Source organism: Dermacentor silvarum, chromosome 1 (assembly GCF_013339745.2).
Source record: "Dermacentor silvarum isolate Dsil-2018 chromosome 1, BIME_Dsil_1.4, whole genome shotgun sequence".
Taxonomy (NCBI): Eukaryota; Metazoa; Arthropoda; class Arachnida; order Ixodida; family Ixodidae; genus Dermacentor; species Dermacentor silvarum.
This window is the reverse complement of record NC_051154.1, coordinates 152,974,332-152,987,344: the sequence shown is the minus strand read 5'-3', so window position 1 is coordinate 152,987,344 and position 13,013 is coordinate 152,974,332. Positions and strand designations below refer to the sequence as shown.

General features: G+C 46.6%; 1 protein-coding gene across 3 annotated transcripts in view; it reads left to right on the top strand.

The window, feature by feature from the left end:
• The window catches only part of LOC119436248 (uncharacterized), a 172,652-nt gene that overhangs the window by 141,977 nt on the left and 17,662 nt on the right, over nucleotides 1-13,013 (top strand). The window lies entirely within an intron of this gene.

Genomic DNA, 13,013 nt, shown 5'->3' with positions numbered 1-13,013 from the left:
GACCGTCGGGGCTGGCTCGAGCAGAGAAGGGGGCGCGCGGTCTTCTTTCTTCTCTTGGGCTCGACCCACTCTTGCCCTCGACCCACTACCTACAGGTGGCAATATCCCCCCTTCCGAACAAAAGCATCGCCTCGATGCTAGAAAAAAAATAGGCGTAGAAGACAACGAAGAAGGCAGGCAAAGCGAAAGTACACAAAAAAAAAAGTAGCCGTCACGCCGGCACAGTCAATGAACGAAGAAGCAATCTCCCAAAGATAAATGAAAAGTAGAAACAAAGAAGGGAATGAGAGAACAAAAAAACGAAAACAAAAAAGTTACGGACGCGCAATGTACGGCTTCATGCGCACAACATGAACTATGTCTGAGCTCGGTTGTCTTTGTGTCCTACTCCGTGTCTGCGATGATGTGTCCGGAACAACTTCGTAGTTTACGTCACTGACGCGGCGGAGCACTTTATACGGACCGAAATACCGGCTCAGCAGTTTTTCACAGAGACCACGGCGGCGAACGGGGGTCCACACCCAAACTTGGTCCCCGGGGTTGTAGGACACGTCCCTGTGGCGGATGTTGTAGCGTCCTGTGTCTGCCTGCTGCTGCTGGCCGATATGCAGCCGCGCGAGCTGCCGGGCTTCCTCAGCACGCTCTGCAAATTCCTCGGCGTCAGTTGTCAATAGGTCAGCGTCTTGACACGGCAGCATAGCGTCCAGCATCGTCTGGACTTCGCGACCGTAGAGAAGGCGAAAGGGCGTGAAGCGCGTCGTCTCTTGCACGGCGGTGTTATACGCGAAGGTCACGTAAGGCAAGATCCGATCCCATGTTTTGTGTTGATCGTCGATGTACATTGCGAGCATGTCTGTGACCGTCTTATTCAGTCGCTCGGTAAGTCCGTTGGTCTGCGGATGGTACGCGGTCGTCTTGCGATGCCTGGTGTTGCTCAATTCAAAAACCTCGTCCATAAGCTGCGCTGTGAATGCTGTCCCTCTGTCAGTTATTACAGTGGAGGGAGCACCGTGACGCAAGACGATGTGGCGCATGAAGAAGTGCGCTACCTCTGAGGCCGTGGCTCGTGGGATCGCCTGCGTCTCAGCATAGCGTGTTAAATAATCAGTCGCGACGATCACCCATTTGTTGCCGTCGGCAGAGAGAGGAAACGGTCCGAGAATGTCCATGCCGACTTGGTCGAAAGGCGTGTGAGGTGCTTCAATTGGCTGAAGTAAGCCAGCCGGTTTAACGGATGGTGTCTTGCGGCGCTGGCATTCAGGACAGCCTTTAACGTACTGTTTGACGCTTGCCGAAAGCCCGGGCCAATAGTACATTTCGCTTACTCTAGCGAGTGTTCGTGAAAAGCCTAAATGACCAGATGTCGGTTCGTCATGGCAAGCGAAGAGGACGTCGTCGCGCATGTCCCTTGGCACCACCAGGAGGTAAGCACGGCTGGTCGAACGAGCATTCTTCTTATACAGCACGTTATCTCGCAGACAGAAGGACGTCAGCGAGCGGGACAGATGGCGTGGTATGGTTGTGTCGCGACCCTCTAAATGATCGATGATCGGTCGAATCTCAGCGTCGTCACGCTGCCGTCTGCTCAAGTCCGACGAACTAATGGCACCCAGGAAGCCGTCATCATCCTCTGTTTCCTCACTGGTAGGATCAATGGGTGCGCGGGACAGCGTGTCAGCGTCTTCATGCTTACGGCCAGACTTGTAAACGATGGTGATGTCAAATTCCTGTAGCCGCAAGCTCCACCGTGCCAGTCGTCCTGAAGGGTCGCGCATGCTTGCCAACCAACAGAGGGCATGGTGGTCCGTCACTACTTTGAAGGGACGACCATAGAGATAGGGGCGAAACTTGATGATCGCCCACACGACCGCGAGGCACTCCTTCTCCGTAGTCGAATAATTCGCCTCGGCACGGGACAGGGAGCGGCTGGCATACGCTATAACTCTTTCCACTCCATCTTGAAGCTGGACGAGCACTGCGCCAAGGCCAATGCTACTGGCGTCGGTATGCACCTCGATCAGTATCAGCATCATCGTCAAAATGTGCAAGAACGGGTGCTGACTGAAGGCGCTGTCGTAATTCAGCAAAAGCCGCCTGTTGCTCATTATGCCACACAAATGGTGTATCGTCTCTTGTAAGGCGTGTCAGGGGTTCCGCTATCTTCGAAAAGCCATTAATAAACCGGCGATAGTAGGCGCACAAACCCAGGAAGCGCCGGATGGCCTTCTTATCGGCAGGAGCTGGAAACGCGGCCACAGCGGCAAGCTTGTCTGGATCGGGTCGGACCCCTTTAGCGCTTACTACATGACCGAGGAACTTGAGCTCTTCGTAACCAAAGTGGCACTTTTCGGGCTTAAGTGCCGATCGGATGGCTTCTAGCACACTCCGTAGGCGGTGAAGATGCTGCTCGAACGTTTCAGAGAAGATGACCACATCATCCAGGTACACAAGACAGGCCTGCCACTTCAGTCCAGTAAGGACAGTGTCCATCATTCGCTGGAAAGTAGCCGGGGCTGAACACAAGCCAAAAGGAAGCACTCGAAATTCATAGAGCCCATCTGGAGTCACAAAGGCTGTTTTCTCGCGGTCGCGTTCGTCTACCTCGATTTGCCAGTACCCGCTTTTTAAATCGAGAGAAGTACTGGGCGCGCCGTAGTCGATCTAACGAGTCGTCGATACGCGGCAGCGGGTACACGTCCTTTTTAGTCACGTTGTTGAGCTTGCGGTAGTCGACACAGAAGCGTAGCGTTCCGTCTTTCTTTTTGACAAGAACGACCGGAGATGACCACGGGCTGTTGGAAGGTTCGATGACGCCATCGTCAAGCATCTCCTGGACTTGCGTACGTATGGCTTGGCGTTCTCTTGCCGACACGCGGTAAGGCTGCTGGTGTATCGGGCGTGCGTCTTCGTACGTGATGATCCTGTGTTTAGTGATGGAAGTCTGGCATACCTTAGAAGAATGTGCGAAGCAGGTCCTGAATTCAAGCAAGAGCTTGCGCAGTGCTGTCTGCCTATCGGTGGACAGTTCAGAATTGATGTCAAGATGTCCCGGAGACGTGTCTGCTGTCTCCACTACTTCTGACGTGAAACAGTTGTTAACGACTGCTATTGCGTCTGCAAACGCTAACGAAGTGCCGCGGAACAGATGTCGGTGCTCGTAGCTAAAGTTGGTAACGAGCAATTGCGAATGACCAGAACGAATCTGTATAACACTGCGAGCTACACAAACACCTTGTTTCAGTAGGTGTTCCAAGTTACTTTCGGCCACCGCTTCGCCATCGCGTAAGCCACAGCATGTGACGTCGACGAGGACACTGGCACGTGGAGGAAGCGTTACACTGTCAGCAGAAACACGAAGTACGTCGTCGCGCCGTCGGCCGTCTTGCACGTCGATTGCTCGTTCGGCAGAGAAAGTGATACGACGCTCTTGCAGATTGATAATCGCGCCGTACTCCTGCAGGAAGTCAACCCCAAGGATAACGTCGCGGGAGCATTCGCGTAAGACAAGGCAGCTCGCTACGAATGTAGATCCTTGAATCTCAACTCTAGTCGTGCAGGCGCCCAGCGGAGTAACGATGTGGCCGCCAGCCGTCCGAATCTGCGAGTTATGCCAGGGCGTGATCACTTTCTTCAGCTGCGTTGCTATTTTGCCGCTTAGTATCGTGTAGTCTGCGCCGGTGTCCACTAAAGCACTAACGGCATAACCGTCAACAGTAACTGGTATATCGAGCGAAAGCCGGTCGTCCCGTTCAGTTGCAGGTGGTGTCGGGTTTGTATCTTTAATTCCGTAACTGCGTCCGTCGGAGGTCTTCAGCGCTTCGACCGTCAGCGACCTCGCCCCCAAAGATCGCCTCAGTTAGTTTTCCCGGCGGGGACTGGTCGACCGCTAGGGAGAATACCGCTGGGGCGGAGGTGAAAAACGTCTCGGAGACGGCGAACGCGACTGCCGCCTGGCAGGCGGTGGCAAGCGCTGCTGGGACAGGTATTCCTGAATGTCCCTGGGTCGTTGGCCGTATCTGGGCGGCGGCGAGTATGCGGAAAAGCCGCGAATCCCAAGGCGCCGGTATGGGCACTGGCGGTACAAGTGGTCAGCTTCACCGCAGTGGAAGCACAGAGGCCGATAATCGGGTGTGCGCCAAACATCCGACTTCCGAGGGGGCGGGCGTCTATCGTCGACGTAGTGAACCGCTTGCTCCGTACGATGGGCAAATGGAGCGGCATGAACAACGGGGAGGTGGAGAGGGGAACAACGGGAACAATGGGGAGGGGAACAACGGTGGAGGTGCGGGGTAAGCGTCCTCACGGATGTTGCAGACCCCTCCAAGGATCCGCGCTACAAATCCAGTGCCTGTCGACACTCCCGTGCATCGGGCCAGCCGCAGGATCAGGGGACTGTCCCCAGAAGTCCTCGACGCTACGGTTCCCACCACATCGACCGGTATGACCAGCGCCTCCCTTCAAACCGCCCCAACCGGTACGGGAAGCACGATGTCGAACCGTTACACACTTGAGAGCCCACGGATCCCAAAGACGTTTCATGGCACAGTGTTCGAAGACGTCGAAGACTGGATGGTCGAATACGAGCGCGTGGCCTCCGTGAACGAATGGAACGACACGGAAAAACTCAGACACGTCTACTTCTACCTGGAGGATGGCGCGCGTACGTGGTTTCAGAACCGCGACGGGCAACTGCCGTCGTGGCGCGAGTTTTGTCGTCAGCTCCTGGAGACCTCCACCAGTTTGTCACGAACCTCTAAAAGTGGACTTGAAGGTTTAATAACCCGTAGAGCAGCTGGCTCTCGGAAGACGCGACCGTCGGGGCTGGCTCGAGCAGAGAAGGGGGCGCGCGGTCTTCTTCTCTTGGGCTCGACCCACTCTTGCCCTCGACCCACTACCTACAGGTGGCATTATGATGAAAATCTATTTCAAGTTTCCCTTCCGAACATATAAAGAACCTATATATCCACTGTTACCATGGTCGAACATGATGTAAAACGTTTCGACATATCACGGAGCCTTCGTGTGAGCTATTCAAGAATAAAGCAAGTGTCTATTCGCAACTCAAATGAACTGCAGGGGGCGCTGCGAAAATTGACCGCGTCTGGCTACACTGTGCAACATGGCGGCTATACGGAGGTACCTCGTCGCCGCAACCGCTGTGTTGGATGTACAGTACACTGTAGTTTGATGATCTTTGTGCAGTGTGATGCCAGTTTGCACTGTTTTATGGAAGGAAAGCGGGTAGCTTACGCCGACCAAGTCATTTTAGCCGATCTGAGAGAGGCACAGTGGGTAATGAGGCTGAAATAAATGGTCGCACGGTGTGTGCAAACATCTGGCGTGACAGCGGAACCGCACGAGATTCTGATGAAAATCACCGATGTATTCTTGAACCCATTGGACGTGGAACCGAAGTACTCGTGCACTGTCGGATTGTCGGAAAAGTACAAGCACGTTTCTGCTGCTTTGATTGACTTTGAAGGCGCGGATAGATAGTCCGGCGTTTCAAGCGTGCGAGACAGCGGCCGGCGAAGTTGGATACGTCACGCTGGCCTCGCCAGGATTGCCGAAATCTTAAAACCTGCTCAGTTTGGCACGTTTAACATGGCCCGCAGCAGCGCACCGACTTGCTCGATCAGCTGTTGCCGCTGTACATGCGGATAAATGCGCAGCCGGCGCGCATGCACTTTCTCATTGTTGTTCGTTCGGCGAAGGCGCAAACTCTGCACGCACTTTTCAGTCCAGAGAGCAAGCGAGCAATCAAGCTTTGCATTTTCTCGCGAGCATGCACTACGAATCTGTGGTGAACCTTTCCCGCTACTTTTGCGTTCCTGTTATCTATTTTACATTCAAGATTTGCGCAACGTGACTGCTGTTTCGCTTAGCTGTAGTTATTGCAGTAGTTGGCGCATTGTTTCTCTCGTAGAGAACAAAACGATAAATAAGAAATCGAAAGATCTGCTTACTACAATAAAAACACATTTGCACACCATGCACAGGTATGGCTTGTGCTGCGTGGCCTGACCATGACTGATTACTCATCCCCGCTTTCTACGAACATGTCGCTTATGGCTGCTGTGAAAACTAGAATGAAAAAGAGAAATATGACGTACCAACAGCATCTGGTTATTTCTACACACATATGAAGTCAGATACACAATTTATTTGCAGTATGTTAAGTGGAAGAAAAAACAATAAAACAAAGCCATAGTCAACTCCAGAACAATGTTCACGTGAATTGTTCAAGACCGCCATCGCTACGGCGCACAATCCACCACTGGTCTCGCTCTTGCTTGCTGACGCCGATCTTCAAAGTATGGTAAATGGATGGGAAGGCACAGGGACCCGGGAGGAAGTGTTCGCTGTGATCCGCAGAAGCAGCAATAAAAAAGGCAGGTCGAACGTGGGACACGAAGTTGAGAGGCAATCTTTGGCTGCACGGTGCGGTCCGTGAAAGACCTGCTCCTGCAGAAATAGGCATGCATCTTCCAGGTCATTTGCTGGGCGCAACACGAAGGTGTGGCCAATGGTATGACACTGCGCGAAGGCCGTCTCAAATTCTGGCACAGCACCAGGATTCCATGCCAGCTCTGGCGGCGATGTAGGCCCCCGCGTAAATTTTGTACCATGCTGTCACTCGTCAAACTAGTGGCATTTTAGGAAACTAGCTGCTCACCCGGCAGTCGTCGATCACTCATAATGCAGCAGCTAGAGTCAGAGCGTCATTGTTTCGTGGCGTTTTGCAGTGTAGGCACCGAGTCTCGCTTTGCAGCTGCAGTAGTTCCTGAGAATTGAACGTGCAGTGTGCGGAAGCAACGTGGCTGCGCATGCCGCAGAGCCCCTGCTTTCCATGCCAGCTCCGGATTCCCCGTGCCACGTGGTGCTGTGTCTACGATGCTCTTTCGCCGCTCTATGTTGATTCTACGGTTTCTGAGCGGGCATGAATGTTCCTTATCTTGTCGCCTCTTTATCAGGCCTGCCGTGCTCTGCGGCGCTCTATACAGTCAAGTATCTCATGTATACTATAGGCCGACAAAATAAACCAAACGTACTCAGACTTACTCATAAAAGAACAACTTTATTGAAAGGTCCGGCGAGTTATTCAGGAATTTGGGCGAATATCCCCGCCTAGGCGTCGGCCACGAGCCCTTTTTTGCTTAAGGCCCCTCACTCAGACTCACCAAAATTCTACTTAGCCGGACTGTCTAACTCACTCACGGGTCAATCCGAGTCTGAGTGAGTCAACTAATGAGTGAGTTTGCAGATACAACATGCTCTGGAGCCGGTTGATCGCAAATTGATTAATAGTGTCCCGTCATATGCTCTTCCGTGCTTCTCTTCACACTGACCCCCAAAGAATTAAGCTTGTGCCAGATAGTTGAAGACGCATATTACAATACACCAGCGTTTCTATAGGCGCGAAATATACAGCTTAATGGCAAAGTACATTCACACGTGCACCACGACGGAAGGCGCCTCCTTAACGCACCACCGCCGTGTTCTGTCATGCACCTTTATGGCACATATTTTAGCCTGCATCGACATAGAACTTCAAGGCACGCTTCCATGCCCTGGATCTATAGATCCTATAGACCGCCGCTATAGTGTTGATGACCCTACTCGATGTGCTGATACTTCTCCCACAACAGCATAGCATGCGAAATTGTTTTCAGATCAGCATGATGAATTTTGGCGACTCCTCAATGTTGTGTCACTTGTGTCACTTTGAAGCCCATATGCATATAGCCTCGATTAGAATACTACTTCAAACTTGACCGTGCAGTGCACTCGTCAATTTTGATGGCTGTGGTACTGATTAAGGTGCGAAGAGATTCATTTCTTTCATGGGTGTGGCTCGTATGATACACGGGTGTAAGTCTCATCGAATCACTGTGACTGGGGCGTGGTTTTCCCTTTCATAAACTATGTGCACAGTACTCCAACAAAAGAGACCCCTTCTTCTTGTGGTATGTTGTTGTTGTTCTACTACTACTACTACTACTACTACTACTACTACTACTACTACTACTACTACTACTACTACTACTACTAATTATTATTATTATTATTATCACCTTCTCTTTCTTTTCAAGCTCCTTCAGGGTATCCTCACCTGTTCCAAACTCCTCAGTTGTATCATGTTTCGTATTCCGCACAAGATCACCAGAGAACATAGATCTTTCCATGTTCTTGCCTGTCATCACCAACACTGAACCGTTAACAGAATACAGAGTCTTTGTAACGCTTATTTTCATGATCTCAATATTTTTCATAACTCGCTGCCATCGTTCTTTTCCGAGCTTTGCCTCATTGTGTCATAGTTTCATGCATTGTCCTTCTCCTTTTTCTTTTGTATTTACCTTGCACTTTGTTGTTGGTACTCTTCTTTTCACAATTATTCTTTTTAATCATAGTTTTTTTAATTATATTCCCCTGCACTGTTTTTGGTTTTTGATGTATGCGTGTGCCAGCGCTCAGACCTTAGAGTTGTTCCTGGGCAAGTTAAATAAACATGATTGATTGATTGATTATTATTATTATTATTATTATTATTATTATTATTATTATTATTATTATTCAAATAAACATTGACTGAGTGATTGACTTCTTGGTTTGATTGCAAGCCATTGCAGTGACTTAATTGTCCGGAAATGGTCAACATTTGAAGGCAGATTTTCTCATTGATTAGTTCCAGCATATTAATGTCTCGGGAGCTCTTCAAAAAAAAAACTGACCCTGTCGCAATGTTATATGTGCTAATAATTGCACATTATTGTGATTAACTATGGCATTGCTCTTCTTTACTATAGTCGTAAAAAAGCGGTGGATGAGGGGTGATCGCTCAGCGCGTGTCTGCCACACATGACGAGTAGCAGGAAACGACAAATTGAGTTTGAAATCATAATTAGCAACCGTACAGAGTAGCCTCGCCCAAAAGCATAAAACTATTTTTTTTCTTAACCCAACTGTTCTTTTCTTGGGTTTTTTTTTTCCTCTTTTTTTTTCTGTTCCCCACAGCCACGTCTGCAAGATTTTCGCAGAGAAAGCTCATCATGCTCTCTCTTTAAAACAGGTGTACTCGAATGGCGTGTATGTAGGGGCCTTTTGTTTTCACGTAAGACAATTTTTTAAAGATTTCTGCAGCCCGCGCAGTTATTGAATAAATGGGGTTAAGCCTGATTTATCTCTAATAAACCGTTCTAAAAACATACACACATGCACGTGCACACATACACACACACACACAAAGAAGCTTTAAAACAGATAATTAGGAAATATGCTTCACCTTTTCAGATGTGCAGTCAACACAATGAATGGTAAGGCTCTGCCGCCACATTTCCATCATATTGTTGCTACTAAGCCCCTAAAAAACTATCGACAAGCTTTCGAAACATGGGTGCGTTATCACAGCTGTCGAAGAGTTCACTGACATGGCAAAGGTTGCTTTTGAGTTTTGATCAAATGTGTACTTCAAACTGGGCAGCACGATGACATTGGGTTTGTATATACTTAACCAAATGAAATGAAATTGAAAATTGGCATCTATCCTTTATGCACTCCAGAAATGTACAATGGGCCTTGTATAATTTATTTATTCGTTTTCCTTACTGGTTTGTTTACTTATACGAAATATTTTTGTAATTGTCTGACAAGCGACCCATGTATGTATACGACAGCAAAGATTAGACAATAAAAAAACAATTCCATTAAGTTATTTATTTTATTCTTCACATAACACAAATTTGAAAGCACTCTTCCTGGCATAACCTTTTATCAGTTGTTCATAAAAAATCAAGCCGTTATACAATGCAAGAAATGAGGGCCCGTATTCACAAAAAGCTCTTATGCTAGAATTTGTCGTAAGAGCAACTTCTAGCCAATCCCGATGCTGGACATATCATTAGCGAAGATCAGCCAGCCAATGGCAAATATCACTTGCAAACAAAAAGCTTTGTGAATTTGGCCCAAGTTCTCTACATCGGTAATTATTTTCTCTTCTTTTTTTTTTTTTCCTTTTTCACACAGGGAATAATGTACGTCAATAAATGCGGGTAGACCTTCGTGAAGAAACTGCAGAAGTGCCTTGTGGGACTTATTGCCAATGATTAACCACTGTATAGGCTGGTCTGTCCATATCCCAACACCTCTCACCAATTTCTAGAGGCAAGTGATGTAGAGTGCTCGACCAATTGGACAATCATCCATTATGAGAACTGAAAGGTCTAGGCCAGTGCTCTCAAAGAAATCCCACGCAGAACGCTTTATTCATGCTACTGATGTTCCTGTAGCCTATGGGCCTTCATGATAGACATTAAGAGCGTCACCCGCTGCCTAATCCGTGTACTATAATGTCATATTAAAAACACAATTAACAGAACGCCGCCCAATATTGTGTTGTCGAAGGGGTTAGATGTTTCGGCTTCCACACGGAAGCCTTGTTCACTTGAGTAATCTGTTAAGGCATCTTGCGTAGGCAAGTGGCAGATTACCGTCGTTCCAATTTAGCTTGTTTGCTGTTGCCTGGATAGTCGGGGTTTCCAGATATTGCCTCGGTGTCCAGTTCCTTTCCCTGACGATAATCAAAGCATAGTCCCAGTTAATATCGTGGTGTGTGGCATGTGCGTGCTCAGCGAGGGTGTTAGAAGCAACAATGTTTTATTTTAACATTGTACATGTGCTCTTTTAGGCACCTATCGAAATTTCCGCTCTCCCCAATGTAAATGCAATCACAGTCCACACAGGGTATCTTATATACCATGCCCCGGAACTTTTCTTTTTTTTAGTTTTTCCTAGACATTCATCAGCTCGTGGCGCAACTTGTTTGAAGGAACATAGACCTTCGACAACACAATTTTGGTTGGCGTTCTCTTCATTGTGTTTCTAATAGGAATCTACTTACTGACCAGACGAGATGTCAGTCCAGTTGATGATTTCGTACTATAACGTATGCGACCTGTTTGTGGTCGTCTCTCGTTTGCCTCACTTTCTCCCATTTCACTCTCTTTCTCTTTTTATCCCCCTACCTCTTCCACCCGTGCAAGGTAGTCAAACGAAAATACCTCTGGCTAACCTTCCTGCTTTTTTTTTTTTTCAAATCAAATCAAAATTTATTCCAACATACAACCGATGTTGAGGACCGTGGACAAAAAGCCAGCAAGGCTTGATGTGGTCCATGGCCCCGTTTTAAAGGCAGTAACAAAACAACAAACGCAGTTAAACAGAAGAAAATAGATAAATAGAATGTCCACACTAATAACTGTAGAGCCATTATCAGGATTACCATGAGGAAGTAAAGTACATAAAGTAAAGCATATGACATACATATTGAGTATTTTTTTTAGAAGTACGGCTAGTATTTACAAAATACATCACAAAAAAAACTTAACAGTAAAAAAATGCAACACTATATACACGTACAAGCTTTATACAAAAGCTTTATAAAAGCTTTTATGGGACACAATACATGTAATAGTTTATACAGCTTCATATACAGAAGGTCTTGATACGCATAGTACAAAGGCAAAACAAAAATAATTATTATACAGGAAGTACACCGCATAAAAGAAAGAATGTTTGCATACAAACTTGTATTTAGATACATGTTTATACTAGCATAAAAAATAAAGCATTATGTTATGCTTGCCTTGTTTAAATGGTAAGGTAGTCGAATACGTAGCATTTGATCGGTATAATTTGTTCTAGACCTCGGTAATTCCCACATTTCCGAGCTCCTTGTATTGACCATTTTATGCTTTGGTGCGAAGTTAGATATACGTTTTAGGGTGTCGTTGCTTTTTTAATACTGGTCGTATAGCTTCGTATTAACATGTTTTCGTAAATGTTGGGCATAGATAGCAAATTCAACTTTTCAAATAGAGGACTAGTTGGCATTAAGTAAGGAGCGTCTAAGATACAATGTACGGCCTTTTTCTGCATTCTGTGCAGTGTATTGATATTAGAAAGCGTTGTAGTGTGCCCCAGACAAGATTACAATAGTTTATGTATGATAAGAAGTGATTTGTACAGAAGTTTAATATTTTCTGGAAGGAAGAAACGCAATTTGCATAGTATTGCAGTCACCCGAGAGAGCATACCCATTACCATTTCCACGTGAGCCCCATTACACGACAAATGTTGCTCAGATACAATGCCAAGACACTTAAAAGAAGGAACAATTGGCAAAATAGAGTTATTAAGCTGTAGAATGGTACGAGTATCAATGTTTTGATTTTTTGGCCTTTGTTTCGGCCTTTGTTTTATTAACATTTATTGTTAGCGAGTTCCTGATGTTCCAAGAGAATAATTTTAACAGAACCTTGTTGGCTTTAATCATGATATGTTCAGCATCTTTTGCGGTTACTAGAATTTTAGTGTCATCTGCATATACAATAAATTTTACGTCATTATCAATGCTCACCAAATCATTAATATAAATACAAAAAAGCAAGGGCCCCAAAATACTTCCCTGTGGTACTCCTGCGTCAAGTGGTTTCAAATCAGACGTGTGACTGTTTATAACTACTTGTTGCATGCGGTGAACATATGATTCTATTAATTTTAGAAAAACGCCACGAATTTTAGCAACCTGGAGGCATTTTGGAAAGGTACCATCAGATAAAACAAGGTTGTAAATGTGTGTCAATGCTGGAGTAATGGCAGCTAGTACGTACGTTGCAGGCCCAATTTCAAAACCGTCAGCATCGCAACATTTACTATTTCTGATGGAAAAAAAAGTGCAATTATTTCCTTATCAGTCGTAGGAGTCAAAAATGCAGACTGGCTGTGGTCCTTGAACTTAGATAATTCAAGCAATTTGGATCGTGAGAACTCATAACTAAATTGGTGAAATAATTGTTGAAAGTTTCCGCTAGTTCCTTTTCTGATATTACATTGCCATCAATCGTTATTTCTCTAATAGTCTCCTTACAGCCACTTCGGCCAAGAACTGTATTAATACGCTTCCAAACAATATCTGTTTTCATAAACTCAACGGTAAATAAATTTTGTAAGTA